The 19950-nt window shown below is 39.7% G+C and overlaps 1 long non-coding RNA gene across 1 annotated transcript in view; it reads right to left on the bottom strand.

Moving 5' to 3' along the window:
- The window catches only part of LOC148658678 (uncharacterized), a 35346-nt gene extending 31248 nt beyond the window's left edge, over nucleotides 1–4098 (bottom strand). Inside the window, exon 1 of the long non-coding RNA XR_015940569.1 lies at nucleotides 4023–4098. This is a non-coding gene — a long non-coding RNA (uncharacterized LOC148658678). The remainder of the gene's footprint in view (nucleotides 1–4022) is intronic.
- Nucleotides 4099–19950: the final 15852 nt, after the last annotated feature.

Here is a 19950-nt window from a genome sequence, read left to right as displayed (position 1 = left end):
CACATAGGCACAGGGAACACGACAAATTAACTACACAGCATGCATTTGGATTGTTGTAAAAATCTGATTGCCCAGGTCGAATCTACAGAGCCACATTGAAAACTTGCAAAATTCACACAAGGAACCCCAGTCTGGAATCAATCTCAGGACCCAAGAGCAGGAAGGCTGCAGTGTTAAACTCCACACCACTGCATCACTCTGTATTTCATATATTCTGATTAACATTACTGTTCCTGGAACATTCAATATTTATTATACTTATAAATCACTAGGTTATTATCATTATTGATGTATTTATTATTATATGTACATTTGTTTGCCTTGGATAAAGACATCAGCTAAATTGATGACAAAGCATTATATGCACAGATATTGTGTTGATTAATCAGTCGATGAATGTCTTACACTACAGGGTTTTTGAATTGCAGAGAGAACAGTTTTAACATTTGTACTTCACAATTATTTATACCGTACCATGAATTGGAAAATGCAAGGACAAATAACAACAGGAAATATTTTTTTGTTTCCTTCAGTCATTTTCATTTATGATGTTTTTGGCCCCACATTGCCACGATAGTTTTAAGGGGTTTTTCAAATGCTAAAGCACTTTCACAGACTAACATTTGCTAACAAATGACCTAAATTGCAATACACATCAGATAGCCAACTGTCCCAAACACTGGCAACCACTTTGAGCACATGAAATATTCCCATGCAGTCGCTAAAACAGTATCCCATTGAAGACATCTTCCCGAAACTCCCTCTTATAGAAACTATGCCGGGAATGAACCATTTTATCCCCACAGATAAGAACTGTTGATCTTTTCAGAAAATCCATCTTAGCATTTATTTCTACCTTTGTTTAAAGCAAAAGGAGCACCAGAAAGCATAACTCCCTCTCGAGCAATTTGCCAGTGCAGTGTATGATTCCAAAATAAACAAGGTGTTCTTTCCACACTGAGACATCTACTCCATCATGCTAGGGGGTAAAAAAAAACTGAGCACAAACAGAACAAAACATTCTCAACCAGCACATGTTTTGGGTCCTGAAAGACAGTACAGAGAAAAAAAAAAACAGGAAAATGTGGACTTCCTATTCAAATTTTAAGCTGCACAAAGTGTCCTAGTCAATGTCATCCTGTGCTTTTGATTTTATGAAAACAAAATTCCTTTCAAGAAGGTTATAATGCAAACTTCCTGCACAGTTCTATCTCCCATTATGAGTGCTAAGACAACATTTGCCACAGCTGGGAGTGACACAAATTGACTGAGGACAGTTGAGTTGATGAGAGATCAGGCTGTGTTCTTCAGCCTGATGCCTGCTGCCCTGTGAAAGCACCTTCCATACCAAATACCAAGGGACTCTAGTGCTGAAATAGCCTTAAGCAGTTAAGTGCTTAACTGCTCTTAGCACAAAAAGGACACATTGAGAGAATCAGCTGTCACTAGCCGGAAAATGAAATTTACAGCACACTGCACCCCAGCCGACTCCAAATGAGACTCAAGTGGCATTCTCTGAGAAGCGCAGATTGAATTGTCACTGGGCACGACCGTCAGGCACACAGATCACAGCTTGATCTCCATGACGCAGGCGAGCCCTCTTTCTCTGACACACTGACACCCTCTGACGTGGGCAGACAGGAGCCAGCTGACAACGACAGACTCTGACAGGAGTATCTTCCAGAATAATTCCCTGCCTTGATCATTCTCTGTGCAGTTATTATTATATGGTTGGTTGTGGATTTCAAGGAATTCAGCATCATGCAGCAACAGATTCAGTGCTCTGCCAGTCACTGTACACACAACTTATCCACAGGACAAATATATACAGTACAGCACATACATAAAACATATATGTGCAATGTATATCTTATAAGAAGCACCTGGCAGGGTTAGGTTGGTTTTAAATCGTAAAATAGCATCGTAAGTGGAACTAGTTCAAAAAATTTTAATGGTCAGGTAACTAAGGATGGAAGAATCAGAATAAATTCTGAAGTTTCTGAAAAAATGCCTCATTATGCAGACAAAAATGCATCCACTCATTGGGCTGTGCTTCATTACAATAACCTCAAACATACAGCAAGTGCAACCAAGGAGTTCATCAGGAAAAAATGGTAGAAAACCTTAGACTGGCAAACAATTTACATGCTGAATAAAAAATAAAAAATATAAAAATTAAAAAATTGCACCAAAGACTTGGCTAAGCATCTCAAATAATTACAGATTTTGGTGATGTCAATAGGTTGCTAACATCATGCAGTTATTGCCTTAAAGAAAAACGTAACCAAATACAATCCCACTCTGAAATCTACTTCAAGTAAATGTATCCTTATATGTTTGGTTAATTCAATAACCAATTATCTTGAAATCTCTGAGCTGACCAGGATTAATATTAATATTGATATTAAATATGTTCCAATATTATTAAATGTATGTACATTACAGTATGTAATGATCCAGATAAAACATATATTATAGTGTGCATTGTATAATATATGACCACATTTAAGACATACAAATACATAACAAATACAAATCGCTTGATGGTGAAACAAAAATATTTTTTAGATATACTGTAAGAATAATGTATAAGGGCAAAATTAAAAATTATAAGATGCGTCCATCTCACTGCAGGTTAAGATTCAGGAATAGCCAATAGATTGTAGCTGTATCTGTTAAAATGCCAGTGCATTAAATGCCAAACACCACTTGTATATATATACAGTAGCATATATTAGCTTTAAAACACTCAACAATCTTGCCAAACCAAAGAAAATGTATGACCTGTGGTACAATTTTATTTTTTGACAAGTATCTTGTCATTAGAAATGTCGTGTTGAATGGTGTTCTCAATAAGCATGGTTTCAGGGTTAAACAGGTTAACCTATTTAACCCTGAAACCATGCTCATTGAGAACACCATTCATCACGAAATTTCGAATGACGGGAGTTTTGTCAAAATATAAAATTGTAGCACAATTCATACATTTTCTTTGGTTTGGCAAGATTATTGAGTGTTTTAAAGCTAATATATTGTTGCCCTGAGGTATATTTTCTACTCAAATGAGTGGAAGGTTACATTGATTCTTTGGAAACAATCTGAACCCTAACCTACCCATTACCCTTAGCTGGGGTTATGGTTAGGATTATTAGAAAACATTGAGGATGTTTGATGGCATGGTTGTGTTTTAGGCCAGAAAGGAAATTTAGGAACAGTCATATTTCAATGTTACAGCTACAATGTATTAGCTATTCCTGACTCTTAAGAGTCAGGAATAGCCAATACATTGTAGCTGTAACTATTAAAATGCCAGTGCATTAAATGCCAAATGCAATAGTTTGAAAAGCTGAAGCCCTTTCTTACAATCTTTTCCTTTTAGGGCAATTAAGTCAACATTCCCATTTAGGGCAATGCAGGGTATAGAGCCATATAGGCAAGAAAAAAATATCAAGATAGCATTGAAATATGACTGTTTCTAAATTTCCTTTCTGGCCTAGAACACAACCATGCCATCAAACATCCTCAATGTTTTCCAATAATCCTAACCCTAACCCCAGCTAAGTGTTTGGGTAGGTTAGGGTTCAGATTGTTTCCAAAGAATCAATGCAACCTTCCACTCATTTGAGTTGAAAATATACCTCAGGGCAACAATATATTAACTTTAAAACACTCAACAATCTTGCCAAACCAAAGAAAATGTGTGACTTATGGTGCAATATTATTTTTTGACAAGTATCGTGTCATTAGAAATTTCATGTTGAATGGTGTCCTCAATTTGCATGGTTTCAGGGTTTAATAGGTTAAGGGTCAGGACTAGCCAATACATTGTAGCTGTATCTGTTAAAATTCCAGTGTATTAAATAACAAATGCAACAGTTTGAAAAGCTGATGCCATTTCTTTCAATCTTTGGCTTTTAGGGCAATTAAGTCAACATTCCCATTTAGAGCAATGCAGGTTATAGAGTGTGATGTGATGGGCCTGGTCCCCTACATTATAATTTTGAAGTAAATATAATTCTTACCTTTTTGTGAATGGTTTATTGGTTATTTGTTGGTTGCAGCTACTTCACCTCATTTTGGTTTACCAGTCTAAACCACATTCAGGGGCAGGGCCTGATTTAAAGCCTTTGAAGCAATAACCAGATGGCCACCGGCATGTTTTCCATTGTGCCCTCTTGTGGACTGGAGGGGAGCTGGTCTTCCCATCCATTTTTGAACACTAGTGTTTTAAAATAATAACCCCCATGTTTCAATAAGGAATTCAAATATTGTTCAGGGAAATGTGAAATGTAATTGACTTTGGTAATGGATGTTTGTTTTAATGTTTGTGTTTTTATTGAGGTGAATGTGACTGTTATGTAGAGGGGTTCTTTGAGAGTGTTGTGGGTGTTTAAAAGGGGAGAACCCTCTTTAATTAAAGGCAAAGGATAAGCTCTGTGAGTCAGTTTTCAGTTGGGAGCTGAAAGAGGAACGTGGCTCTGTTGTTATTTTTTGTTGCAGCAACTATTATTTAAATAAATGGAGACCATTTTAGACTTTTTGATGGCGGACTGTTTCATTTTTGGAAACTGCTTGGAAGTGGTCTCAACAGATTGTACTGTGGGAGGGTTGCATGGTGAAAAGGCAAGAAAAAAACAACGTGAAGATAACATTGAACAATCACTTTTCCTAAATTAAATTTCTGTATTAGAACACAACCATGCCATCAGGGTTTGGGTAGTTTAGGGTTAGGGATCAGATTGTCTCCAAAGAATCAATGCAACCTTCCAATCATTTGAGTGGAAAATATAACTCAGGCCATCAATACTGTACAGCAACTACTGTACATAAATGGAGAGACATTAAAATTCAAATAATATTCTCAGTATATATATTAAGCTTATACTCAAGTGATATACTCTTTTGGGCTACTTAACCAAACTTCTGTGTTCCTTGATGGGTAAATTTGTCCCATTCAAACAGACATTTCCCCCAAATGTGGCATTATTAACAATACTATTCACCTTTCTGATAACACAAATTAAAAACCACAATCCAGTAAATCTCTATAGCTAACAAAGACCTCCAGCTTTGTGAAAGAGCTCTTACTGAAATGCACAAAGAAATCTGTAGGACAAGTAATTTTGCAGGGACTGAAGATACAAGAACTAGTAGGTCTCTCCATATTTAATCATGAATTTAATCATGATTTAATCCTGAATTTCACTGTCAAGGCAATGTTATGCCCTTAACTCTTATGCCTCGGTATTGCTATGCTCTTCTTTCACTGGTAGTAATAGGAAGAGAAAAGAAGTTCTTGTTTACCTCAGCTTTCCAAGATGTCAGCTGCTGATTGAGGGCTCCATTTAGGCCCAGACCTCTTTCACCTCCCATTTACCAGCTCTAAAATAGGAAGCAGATACCAAAGCATGTTGTCAAAACTAACACAGTCTAAGACTTGAGTTATTTGATTGAACCGTTGCCCCCTTTTTAATGTATTAGAAATATGTGCTGGGCTTCAATAACCAAATAAAACGGCCCACAAGATATATGACACCAATAGCATTACTATTGTTACACATTCTATTTACTTGTTGAAGAAAGCTAGGGTGCTGACTTCAACAACATGGTTGTGTATCTTATTCTAGATTCCCATGTCCTGTTCTCACCTTTAAACCTTAGTTTCCTCTAGTGTCCTGAAGCAAAATGGCATTTCACTGTTAATTCTGAAGAGACCCATAAGATTAACGTCGACAAGATGACAAATTATTTCCTCTGAATTACTAAATCCTCTTGAAGACTTTGAACATGACATGATATACCAAGTCTCAGACTCACTCAGATAGTACAGTTACTGTACTATTGAGACTGGCAGACTGGCAATTCTAGTCAACACCATGTTAAAAGTGTCAAGCTTAAATCCCTAGTATTCAGTGTACCCTGTTGCACTCATGCAAAAATGAGTTACAAATACATCTAGTTTCTTTTCTATACATTCAGTCTTAATTAATTAACTGATGCAACCCCTGCAGAGGACACAACAAAACTACTTTTCATTTAGAAAAGCTACACATAACTACCATGAACATTAAAATCATAAATGTATATCACTGGGTCTGACAGTAACAAGCATACACTTTGCAATAAGAGCCAACATGAATAAATGCACTTTCTGCAGAGATGAAGAAACAGCAATAGCACAGTCTGTTGCTCCAAATTCCATTTTGATCTAATTAACAAAAATAATTCCTTACACTTAACACTTTTCTGGACACTCCACTCCATTACAGGTAGTGGGGATTCTCCTCCACCACCACCAATGTGCAGCACCCACTTGGATGATGCGACAGCAGTCACACATCACCTATTAGTTGGGAGGAAAACAGAATAATGAAGCCAGTTCATAAGATGGGGATCATTGGGAGGCCATGATTGGTAAAGGCCAAGAGGAAATTTGGCCAGGATGCCAGGGTAACACCCCTCCTCTTTTCGAGAAACACCCTGGGATTTTTAATGACCACAGAGAATCAGGACATCGGTTTTAGATCTTATCTGAAGGACTGCACCCTTTTATAGTATAGTGTTCGTATCACTATACTGGAACGGTAGGACCCACACAGACCACAGGGTGAGCATCCCCTACTGGCCCCACTAATACCTCTTCAGCAGCAACCCTAGTTTTTCTCAGGAGGTCTCCCATCCATGTACTCTGCTTAGCTTCAGTGGGTTGCCATTTGTGAGTTTCAGGGTGATATGGCTGCTGGCAAATCTTGCTCACTTTGAACTTCCTAATGTTCCACCTCAATTCCACTGATGAAGCTCCTTCTCACTTCTCATCCTGACCTGCTGTGTAGTGCACTGCTGGCCCACTTGTGTCCTCTGATTCATGATGTGCACCATGCATGCATTTTCTCCTTACTGTGTAGCTAAAATGGATGCTCTTCTATGAAGCAGGTGAGTACTGTGAAGTTAAATAGCCTATTACTTCCCCTACCAATATCTCCCCTGTAACCTTTGACTCACCTCACTATGAGAAAATACAGTTTGCACAAGAATAGTACCAAAAACATAAAATTAGGTTATTTTTAAAAGTGCTTTCTTCATAAGAATATACAATGGACTGTACATACATTGGTTTTGGGTGCACTGTGTTATTGCTGATGAACAACATGAGATGTGTTTGGTGAGAAATGCTGTTTTGTAATCAACTGTTTAACCAAGGCACTGCGGTGTGCCTTAAGGTATTAGGAGGGTGTGCCACAGATATTTTGAGAAAGTCACATATGAGAAAAAAAACATTGTATGTATCAGGTTTGTAAATAAAGTGACAGGCTGCATGTTCGATGTATACACACGAGACTGAGGCCGTGCTCTGAGACACGAGAGCGACTGAGCACATGCTCCATGTCTCACCATCATCAGTTCCTACCAGGATAAGGCACTCATCCTTCACTTCAAGGGAACCCCAGATTAAACATTGAAATAAATTGTTATAATATTAATAATAATGTGCTTGGGCTGGTGATGTTTTTGTGGGAGGGGGGCAGTGTACCCCACTTTTTTTCAATTTATGTACGTTAAGTGTGCTGTGAAATGGCAAAGGTTGAGAAACACTGATACAAGGTGCTGGACTCTACGGTGTTTTTTGGATGGACTGCACTGTACAGTATATGCACTTTACTTGCTTGTTTCTGCCAACAACTGCTTCTTAGGGAATGCCCTAAATTCTGAACCTAGTCTTGTAAACCAATATTAGGTATTAAAGATTGTGTTGAAGCATAGAACCCTAAAGGGAAGAATAATGTAATATAACTGTTAGGGAGAAAATCCCTGCAATTGTATGGCGGCAGTTATTTTGCTTTAACGAGACAAAGCTAATTGCATGTCTTGTTTTAATTTGTTGGGCTATTACTATTTCAGTAACTGTTTCGTATGAGGAGAAAAAACCCAAGAGCTCTTTCAACTAATTGAGCTGTGCTGTCTTGTCCCAGATTGGATAGACGAAGGCCAGAATTCATTAAAGACGCGTCTCAGAATCACTGCCACCCCAGCTGTGTCAGAGAAGCAGGCGATTGTTTGGTTCTCTCGTGAAGGGCCCCGCTGTGCGCTGCCACCCACATGTCAGCAGGAGAAACCAACATAAGCTGACAAATAATTACTTCCTCTGAATTCATAAGCTAATAATGTTTCATCTGAGCACCAATTAAACAAGCACAGTCAATGACATCTGAAATGGTTGGCAGGGTTATTTCCATTCAGGATCTGGCTATTATCACCCTTCTGCGGGGAAAAGGAAAAGCAGCCTTATTGCATCTCGGGAGCGTGGCTTCGGGATTAATAAGAGATGAGCTACAGAGAGTGAGCTGGGATGGGAGCGAAAGGAAGAGAAGGATTCACTTTGCGTTCTCTGCCATTAAACCTGCTGCATTATTTGTGCTCATTATTTATTTATTTTTCTTCCCCACCAGCGGCTGCCCCATTAGTTTATCAACCTGAGTGATACCCTGCCCTTAAAACTAAAGGATCACAAGCTTTCTTGCAGACCTTATCACTTTCAGATTGACAGTCAGACACTGTGGAAAGCCTTGGAAAAAGGTGAAGTTACATGCAGTAGCAAGATAAGGTACACACCAGCAGGAAACCTCCAAGTATTGATCTCCCAGTTCCATTTTCTGCTGTACAGGTACAGTATTTTCTTGTTTGATAACAGACTTTTTAGGAGTGGCAAGATGCTGGGTATGTGTTATGAATGGCCTAAAATTCCCTTGGATAAAAATGCAAACAATAAAAAAGGAGATTCTGCATGTTTATCTTTCTTTGGAGAATTTACACCATACCTAAACGCCATTAGAATTCGTATCTGTCTTCCTCTGGATTGCACACTCCAGCCCTTCTTGGGAAAGACCTGCAGATAGTGGAGCTGTCCTCAGTCCCTGGTCTGTCACTGCCATGATTCTCTGGTGGCTGGTTACACACAGGGCACTAGAAGTGCTTACTTTCCACCAGTATCCATTCTGCCACCAGCCTGTTTCCACTGCAGTCTGCTTCTCTTTATCCGGCTCTCACTTGTTATTTGATTGTGCCTTGTTGTTTGCCGGGGACCGCTTCAAGCACTAGCTTGCATTGTTCACTATCTATGTTCATGTTTCTATGTTCTTCTCAAAATTGAGAATCGTAAAACAGTTGCCAACTTAACCCTGAGCTCACAGGAAGCCTACGGCCACTGTCCTTGGACTCCTCTGACACACACTGCCCACTCCCGGTAGGCTCCATGATGCTTTACAAGAGAGTTAGTGCCAATTAGAGATAGGACATGGCTCTTACTGGCATCACTGCATGAACAACATGAACTGTGAACAGGATTACCGATACTGAGAAACCTAGCTCCACCTAAAGTGGCCCAAATTAGAAGGTGGGTACTACTAGCTACAGTATAACACTGTATTACACCAAAAATGATCACAGCAGGAGATACTTGGTGAATGAATTTAGAGATTAGATGACTGAGCAAACCACTTCAACACAGCCATCGGTCACATAAAAAACAATACATATATCTAATCTTTCAAACACGAAGAGTGGTGGGGAGTAAAATTAACGGAGTCAAAAAGTCTTATTGTACATGTGATGGACTAATGCTTCAGAATTATCCATTTTGTCAATCCAGAGTGCTTTAACAACACACATTTATTTAATAATCAGCCTTTGAAACAAATGAGTTAAATTTTTATGAATCACAGTCGCACCTAAGTCAATAAGGTATGGATCATCCAACTAATCTCTGTTTGACAGATTACAGCACAGATAGATCATTTCCTATAACAATACCAACGGGACCAATTTTATCAATAAAAAATGAGATTCTCCCCATATTCCCACTATAATTCACAGCATTAAAGGCTCAGGGACACCTCACGTTACTCTGTTAATGATGTCCCTGGGAAATGCATGAAGGGGGTGAGGGGGGACACTTCAGGGACCCTGACAGGGTATGGAGGAATCACAGTCTTCATAGTCATATTTGAAAAAATATATATTTTTTTGCCATTTCCACAGCATCCATTTACATTTTAAAAAGCAACATCTAAAACAATTTATTTTTTCTGGTTAAATTGCATGATTTTTTTTAAAAAAAGGAACAAACATCATCTGATCCTTCATAAAACTATTCCCATGCTTGCTTCTACTCTCCAAATTAATTTTAAATTCAGAACAAATTTAAAAGCATCATTTCTTAAAACCACCTTTCAAAAAGAAAGCCTTGTTTTTGTGTTCTAACTCTTTGCCTCTTTTGAATTTACCTCATAGTGGACTCTGTGCTAAAAACTAATGGCTATAGAAACAGGATTTCTTGTGAAATGTCATCTTTGACTTTCTTCTCTAGCAAATTGGTTGTTGTGACCTCTAACCCCTCTTGCTGGGATTGGTAGAATCAGTGGCTATTGGGGAGACCTCGGCCAGCAGTGACCTTCTGAAATGTGACCCCTTGTGTCCCTAATCACTGGAAAATTTTAAGAGTTTCTGAAATCTCTGCTTGATAGAGGAGAATAAACACACAAAAGGCAATGCCAATTTAATCAATACATTTGCTTAGTTACCGAGAGACAGCATTTAAAAACTGATCTAAAAACTGATCGTTGTTTTATTTTGGCTGTTGTCAATACTGCTTGTAAAGCTAATTTTCTTGCAATTAATGCTTCTTACCCAAACGTGTCCTTGTCTCTAGTCAAACAGGTAACCTTGCTGATCACCCGCTTGCTGGCAAGATCGCAGCAAAACAAAACGTGCAAATCACATCTATAAATATTTTTATATATTATATATTTTATATATTTTTATCTGCCAAAAATAAAGGGTCAGGCAAGTGGCAATTTATTTCATACCTACATATGGGGGGTCTGCGAGGTACTGTAGTCTATAAAGACCTGAACAGAACACTCAGCTTGCGAGCAAGGTGTTGTGCATGCCCTGTGAGTTTCCTTGTACGGGATGCATTAAATATGCAATATGCTTTTGTTTTATGCAGCTTCATAATCAAAAAGTCGGCATTTTGATAGCATGCCGAGAAATGGGATGCACGTGCGCCCCTGAGCTGATTGCTTTGACATTCACGTGCAAACACCATTAAAAACCAAGAGGAATTCTAAAAGACTTGCAAACCAATTAATCACAGTCTTTGTTCTTAAAGGTCAGTTTTCAAAAGGTGCTCAGCTGCCTTGAGAGATTCTGGGGAGAGGGGATATTTGCAGCACAACCCAGTGTAGGCCCTCTGGAAATAACTCTCTTGTTGTATATTTCTGCACAGTCCTGGGTCTGACCTCTTTTATTTTTCGCTACAGCTTGCGTATTTGATCACATGATGTTTGCAGCACACGCAAGTCACGTATGAACACGTCCCATTGTGGTGTCATTGGTCGTCAAACCCAAGCTTTGAAAGGAAAACATCAAAATGTATTTCATCTGTACATGCAGATACTGTACAATACTGAATAACATGCACACATTATTGTAGGACTCGTAATTTTCTGTTACAAGGAGCGTTATGAAAGTGTTTCGTAGCGTGGGTTTTTTTAATCTATTAAATATAACAGGATTTAAGAGGCTCTCCTACAGGTTGTTGTTTTTTTACCCGTCTTCCTGAAGACGAAGCGACTTTAATGTCACTTTCAGCGGCATCCTGCAGATTTAGCATAATTTACAGCAAAATGTCACGTCGCAAAAGGGCTTCCTGTTATTCAAGGCATGGAGTGATTTGGCAAATATATTAATTAAAAAAACATCTATGCATAATTTTGGGTCAGGAAATAATGACCCATGCAGTTCTGTCCCACAGATAGCACCGCTTTAATCCACAACAGTAAGAGGCCCAAGACAAAAGTCAATTAAGGAAGGAGAGGCTCTGAGAGATCCCTGCTGCAGGGTCTGTCAAGCATGAAATTACTGTCTATCTGCAGGAGTCCTCTCCACACACCCTGCCCTGTACCTTTTGAAATAATGGATTTTAAAAATATAGAGCACTCTTTGAGAATGTGTGTGCGCGCCTACTGTATACTTATATATGCCCCATGTAGGTTGACCCACTCTTAAGGCATAGCGGCCTAGCTCCACATTCATGGTGAAAAGCATCAAGCCTTACAAGAATGGTGGTTATAGACTGTGAGAAACAGTCCGTACTAATCATAATTAATTTTAAGAGAAGCATCAGGTAAATCAGATGCAATCCTACTACAATTTGCTCCGTCAGGTACCGCAAGGTACTGTTACCTGTTGCTGTTGTTCTTACTGTGCATAGCCTCAGTGTACTTGGTTTTAGAGCAGCTAGTGACTAGAACTGTTGAAATGTTTTTTTATGGAGACTTTCATTTTACATAGACAGTGCTACAATAAAAAGAACAGAGGGTTGTTCCAAACCTCTGCGATACTGTCTCATGTATTGAGAAGGTCTGACAGTGATTTTAGATCATTTTACTCTGGCATTTCTGTGCCAGCTTTTCAAATCAACAGTATCTCAAAAAGCAGATAAGGTACTGGGACATCTGTCATCAGACTTCCTGTGCTTTATATAGACCTTTTTGAAATATATAAGTTGGAAACCCTCTCTCTAGGATACCACTTTAAAAACAAAATCAGAAAGAGTTTGTTCTTGCCTCGCATACACTTAATCCCTGCAGTGGGAGACATTCGTCATTGTCTGTTAAGATCTAGTGGCAGCAGGAAGCATTACTGCAGTTCATACAAGTTTGCTCTTTAGAGACAGACTCGGGGAGAGAGAGGAAATAGAAAAAATGGGAGGAAGGAAGAAAAAAGGAAAGAGGAATTAAGCATAAAGAGGAAACCGCGTGCTCATTGCTTGTTAAATTATTGAACAGGTCTCCTGCCAGACTGCTGGTTTAGCCAAATGGATGCCCCATGTGGCAGAGCTAAGAGCCCTGTGCGGGCTGGCCCAGACTGCGTACGTGCCCTCCTCCCTGGAGAGGGAGGCCATCAGTGCAGCAGCTGTCAGTCCACACTCTTCCCAGATGTCTAATTCCTTCCTCAACTGCCTTCCCAAGATATTCTGGGGGCAACCTGTACACAATTCAGACCATTTCAATGGAAAATATTAGTGGAAAAATGTACAGCTACAATTCCTTGGAGGGCAATGGCTATGCAAAGAACATACTAGCACAAACAAAACATGTTTATGAATGTGGTCCTATCATATCAATTATAGTTAACATCTCAAACAACTAGCAGTTAACATCAAACACTAGCAGATCTTCACTTTCTGAATGAGCTCTGTTAAAACAAATAGCCCGTGTTCATTATGAAAAATGCTAAGGCACATGCATATGAACACTGCCAATTCACCCAGAATAGTGCAGAGCAAGGATGGGGCACAGCATCAGAAGGGTGGGGGGTGGGCTGGATAGCCAGCATGGCCATCTATCGGTCCTGGACTCTTGTCAACACCATCAGAGCTGAAGGGCCATTTCTCATTAATTATTAAAGACATCCAGTCTAGCCCTTTGTCAATTATTTATATACTTATGGTAGGAGGAAATGGGGAGGTGGGGGCAGGGGTTTAAGGATATTGCTTTCTAGAATGAAGGAAGAAAAATCAACAACAGGAAACACTTGATCTGCTTTTTTTCTGAAATCAATCTCAAATTAAGAGCATTAAATTGAGCGATACCACAGTTTTTTATTCAGAGATGGCAACAGAAAAGACTATTGAATGAAACATTCTGAAAGTCATTCTGCAAACCTGCAAATTTTTGAAAGTGAGGCTCTGATCGTACTGTAATTCTTGTTCAGCTGCTAGAGAAGAACACCCTGTCCAGACTGCTGTTTGTGTTAAAACACAGATGAGACAGAAATCACAGGCTGGCACACTCCTGTGCTCCTGTTTGACAGGAAAAATGGGATACGTGTTTCGTACCTTTAATTGTTTTCAGTATTACAAGGAAACCCTAGCAAGTTCTGAAATGTGAACAGAGGCTGAATTAGCTGTTCAGATTTTTGTCTGTGAAGGACAGCCAGTGTAATACTGAAGCTGTAGTTGCAGAAATTAGTACATGGTATCAGTAGAATGTTACCATTTCAGCTTAGCTCATAATAAGACTATGAAGTTCAGTGAGTTGAGCAGCAAGCTGATGTGTGCAGTCAGCACATCTTGGCTCCAATATTAAGGTTATACATGTTTTATTTCCTTAAAACTGAAACATATGAGCATTACATGTATTATACAGTATGCCAACAGCTACAAGTATTACAAAAAAATACAGGTATTGCATACAGGGAGCGAGAATGTGCAATTTTAATGTCAAATGGGTGATAATGAGCACAAAGAAAATTTGTATTAGAAAAATTATGGAAAATATGTGGACTTATATATATAGGGAACAATTTAAGTCAAGAGAAATCAATATAAAGCAGTAGTATACTGCATGCACAGTATTCTGTTCTGATTACTACACTACAAGAAGACTATTACTGCTCCAGAGGCAGTGAAAAGGAAACTTCTGGTCTCAAGGAATTTTTTAAATCAGACTTATTAAGGGAACTGATTTTTTAAAATCTGGAACAGAAAACAAGTTGGGAGGACTGAATTCATTCATCCATCCAGTTTCTGTTTCATCCAATTTAGGATCATCTTGAAGCTGGCTTGCAAGTAGTGCAAGATGGGGTACACCCTGAACAGAAGCACACACAGGCACACACACACACATACTCTCACCAGGGCCAGTCTTCCTAGAAGCCTACCAGTATGTCTTTGGACTGTGATAGGAAACTGAAGAAGCCAGAGGAAACCTACATGAACACAGGAGGAACAAGCAAATTCCACATACAGTAGATAGCACCCCAGCTCCAGAAATGAACTCAGGGCCCCAACGCTTCAAGGCAGCAATGCTGACCACCATGCCACCACACTACCCAGACGTCATTCAGTCATTCAAATATTCAGCCTTCAAAGTCAACCGTGATACAAGGATCAGGGGACAGCGAGTCATGGGATTCTGAATAAACTTTTCTCACCACATTGGGAGAGGTGAATCCTTTAAGAAACTGCCTGAAGTAATTCTTAGATCCTGAAGCTACTAGCAGGAGCAAGATGGGCTAAAAAAGGTCCTCTTATTGTAACCTTTCCTATCTTCCTATTTTCTCCTGTACTGCACTGGGTTCATCAAGGAAGAATTTCTTGATGCGGCTATTGGCATGTGAATGAAAGGTTGATGAGGCTGGGCTCCATTCCACTCAATTACCCGAGATGTAAAAAAGACTTAACTGAGGGTTCCTAAAGAGCCCAACTGGAGGGCCCCTTTGATCTTTGTTATTTGGTTGGAGATCAATTTGTTCTTTGTGCCTTCCAGTGGCTAAATAAATTACAAGGTATTTCAAATGTCCACCATAAACACAGGATGGAAGAAAGGACATTGATGGGTGATCACAAAGAACTCCCCGTTCCCAAATTCATCTGACATCTCTCTCTTTGTATCTACTGATTCATGAATTTTTTTTCTGTCAGCCTGGAGCACAGCTCTCTTTGTTACATACAAAATGTATGGGTTTGCTGTGCTGAGGCTGTGATCTCTTACCGGGTCTTCAGTGATTTCATTTCCCCAGCACCAGAAACTATAGGTAGTGGAGCTTAGTGAAAATCCACAAAGCACAGGAGCAGAACGATAAAGGACAAATGTTATATATTCAGCAATTATAATAATCTGAACATTTCCAAAAGCAAGAATCTCATATGGAAAGAACGACTTGTACAACACTCACTGTTTCATAATAACAAAGTTAATCGCTTTGGGAAAAATAAAAAAAATCTATTCCTCTATTTCTCATTTTTTCCCTACATCTCTAAATCATCTAGTACTTGGTAACAGTGGTGAATGGAGACACTGGTGTAATTAAAGCTAAACTGCACCTGTTTAGCCCTTTTCTTAAGATGGGAGAGCCTTATCCTGATCATTTAAACAGACTTAGAACACCTGCTAAATTGTCTCTTGAGGTCAGAACCTGAGAGCTATTACTCTAGACTAGAGCGATCAGTTTTGATATTGGCAATTGATTCTGGTCCCACCTGATACTGCTGAGGATTGCTGGTGGAATATTGATAGACGATGGGAGTAAGATAAGAACAGGGAAGAAGGTAAAAAGTAAAGGGAGGCAGAGAGGGGAGGTTGTGGTGGAAAGAGACCATGGGAGCTGCTGGAGGCAGGAGACATGAGAGTAAGAGAGTGAAGGATCCAGCAGGATAGAAGGGGAAACTTTGCAGCGAGAGAGAAGATAAAATTCAGCTGAGAGCCAAAAGCATGATAGAAAAGAAGTAGATGGACGGAAGAGGATGTTGAAAGAATGCAGAAAAGGAAGCAGCACAGCTAACTGACAAACAGATCTTAAACATTTTAAAGAAAAGAAAATCAGTTATCTTATATGAAGCAAATAAAGATGAGAATGCAAACGTGAGCCCGGAAAGAGAAGCTCTTGCACCAATGCTAGGAAAGACTTCTGATTTATACAGTGAAGAGTACTTAGTGTACTGACAAAAATGGCAAAACTTCATGGGTACAATGGCTTGTTCTCAGTATTGTGTTTTTACATGCCTAAATTTCTAGACTGCGCCTATGGAGCCCTCTGAGCTGCCTGTTTATAATGTCCAGAGTGCTTTTGACTTCTCCCTCACCGTTATTCACTCTTCTCCAAGCTATTTCCCCGCTGCAGAGGCTAAGCCCAATTCCAACTCTTGTATCTCTGACAACGGTTTTAAAAGCAAACAAAGGTCCCACAAATGGGGGCCCTTTCCTTGTCCTGTTGCTTATTGATTGATTTTCATTCTCCATTCTTTTATCTGCATTTTGGCTTGGCTGAGAGGCAGGAAATCTATTTCTTAACTATTTTGTTTTCTAAAAATGAAGTAGATTCCATCTGATTGTCTTGCTGCCAGGAAGTGAAGCAGATTACTCTTTGGAAAAGATTGGCCACACACACACATTACCATGTTTTGTCTTCCTGCGAGAGTGAATGATGTCATTGTTTACAGCCCCCGTACAGGCTGTTGTGTGGGGATGGAGTGCCTATCGTACAGCTCAGGAAGTTGGAGGGGGGGTACTCTTTGTCAGCCTTGGCCTTGGTCCACACCAGGAAAAGAGCTCTATCACCCAAACTGTTTCCTAAGCTACTCCGGATGCCATTCCCTCTGTAGCTTTGATGCATAGCAACTAGCACTGAGTTATAAGGACAAGGGCTCAGAGTCTCACCAGGCCCAGCAAAGAGATCAACATCAGGGCAAAGCCAAGCCAGGTGACACTTTAGAGTATACACAATTAAATACACAGAAATGTGAATTTCTGTTTTTTTTTCTCAGTTTCATACCCCCAACACACACAAATCATCAGTACTCTCTTATTTTGTTTGCCCTGTGTGTTCTCTAATCACTGCTTACTCAATTTACTATTGAGTGACTATTACTCAATTTTGTTCTGTTTTATTCTGTTGAGCAAGAAGAGCTAAACAACTGGAGCTTTTAAGGAACAACAAGAGGGGAAAAGACTATTAGATGTGTGGGCAACCATTCAACTCTTAAACAGGCTAAAATGAGTTCACTAGTTATTGATGTAAAATAACTTGTTGACTAATTAGCATATTGCTGTGTTGGCATCCACATTACGTGTAAAATGTCAGTACACTGTTTACCATTCTCAGGATTTCCAATACGTTACACAGGATTAATGATTTGCTAAAGCTGTCTACTTTCTCATGCTTGCTCATGGAAGCTGGCTGCTCATTTCTATGTGCCAGCATATACTGTAGCAAAAGACCCACAATGTGGCATACAGCTGCCTGTGAGCAGCTATTTTACAAAATCTTGTGCCAAATGCTTTCCTGCAGCATGGGGGTGTGGAACTGGGCGCAGTGTGTCGCCCCTAACGTGGCGTGAATTGGGTTGATGATAAAATAAATATCCCATGCTGAGAGAGAAGACATTCATCAAAGTGACAGTATATACTCTGCTGCAGACAACACAAGGGACCTCTGCACATCCCCTGAGCCAAACCACCTTGTACAGGTAAAGCTGAAAAATACATGGATGAATACAGGGAAGCATCTTGGAATATCTCAGAAATGTGAATATCCATGTAAATAAATTAAAATCTTTCATCCGTGAGCACTAAGGTGTCTGAATCAATTCTATGCAGACTTTCCTAAAAATTAGGTAATACCCCTAGCAGCAGATTAGTCCTCTCCCTAAAGTGATTTCAGCTGTGATGTGTTACAGCAATCGACTACAGTACATGCTCACATACTGTATGTTTATGGAGACATTAGGACTCCTTCAACATTAGTTGAGGCTTCACTGCCTCAAAAAAGATGAGTAAACTTCTTATGATCTAAATCGTGCTTCTTGAGGGTGCTTTTTCCTATCCACCAAGGGCTTTCTGTAAACCCTTGAGGCTGTCTGAATTGACACATTTGCCAGTTCTGCTTTTGCCTTCAGCAAAGCACTAGAGGCATGTGCAGCAACAATCAGTCCCCTACAGCACACTAGGTTTAATCTGCTACTACTTTACAGTCCTTTGGAATCACAGGATGTAACATACTCTAGGCCTTTTTATACTACTTTGGATAGGATGGGTTATCATATGGTAAATGCCATTCTCTAAAATTGTGGTTGGCAGTATGCGTATACAAATAAACTGATATTGTACACATCTCTCTCGTTATTTCACAATTTTATATAACAGCATATGTGAGACAGCTCAGAGCTGGCTGAGAGCAAAAGAGATCTTGTCCAGCAAAACACTTAATCTCACCATTTAAACCTTGGCATGTGATGGAGCAATTGCACCTTGTGGATTGGGTTCATTGAGCTGCAGTGTATAAAAATAACCATTTCCACATTTGCACATTTTCCCATCTTCCTGTCATTAAAGCGTCGGATACTGTTACACGCTGCAGTGAAACAGGAGCTAGAGAATGGCACAGTACAAGGCAGACCCTGGAGAAAAGAGGATTCCGGTACTTGGTAGTGGAATGAGGGATGTGAGGAATCCAAGATTTCATAGCAGCGCCTTTGTGGCAGCGAGTCTATTTTTAACCCACCAGCTCTAAAAATAGACAGAAGACAAATCACAGCACAGATATAGACCAGGTGGATTCTGTTGGCTCAATAAACAGAGTGCTTACAGAGCAAAGCTTCTGGCTCCAGAACAAAATGTACTTTTTCTAGCCTTTCTAAAAATCCATAAGAAGTTACAAATCTAGCAGGAGACTACACACAGAAAAGAGAAATCTTGCATCAATCGAGTTGAAATCCAGTTAGAATATAAAAAAAGCTTTGTTAGTATGCCCCAGTGCTCTGGAGTGCGTCAGGCAAGCAAGTGCTGTTTTTGATCAGAAGGAGGGCTGTTTCATTGACACCAGCAGCCTACTGTAATTGATACATGTAAAAGCTACAACACTCTCGACAGGCCTCACACAGCCATACATACAGTATGTGCAGATTTGTTCCCCAACAGTGATCTCCACTTATGGTTATGGTATTTATAAAGAGGAGTACAAAGAATCATATTCGGCAGTTCAGATAAAACACCCAAAGATACAAGTTGGAATAGAAAATACTGCAGAGCTGGAAGGCATACAGGCTGGAGTGAGAATCTTCAACATGTCTGACACTGTTCCTTTGTTGGGTTTCTTAAAGACGAGAGCCTATTTTCACTCCAGCAAGAAAGCAATGTGGAGACGCATGGGGGGCAGCACAGGAGGGGCAGCAGGGGTGAATGAAGTGTGCTTGAACAGCAGGCAACTTTAGGTAATAAGCTGCAGATGGCAATTGTCTAGCGGAAAGGAAAAGATTTGAACCTTCTCTGCCGCATATTTAAAACTGAACGAACAGCACAGGGAATTCACACAGGACTGCGGCAGTGTGACAGAGAAGGGTGTGGAGGGGATCAGGCGGTTAACTCCTGGATATTAGTCTATGTCTTC

Source organism: Lepisosteus platostomus, chromosome 7 (genome assembly GCF_059453375.1).
Source record: "Lepisosteus platostomus isolate fLepPlt1 chromosome 7, fLepPlt1.hap1, whole genome shotgun sequence".
NCBI lineage: Eukaryota > Metazoa > Chordata > Actinopteri > Semionotiformes > Lepisosteidae > Lepisosteus > Lepisosteus platostomus.
This window is presented reverse-complemented; position numbering and strand designations above follow the sequence as displayed.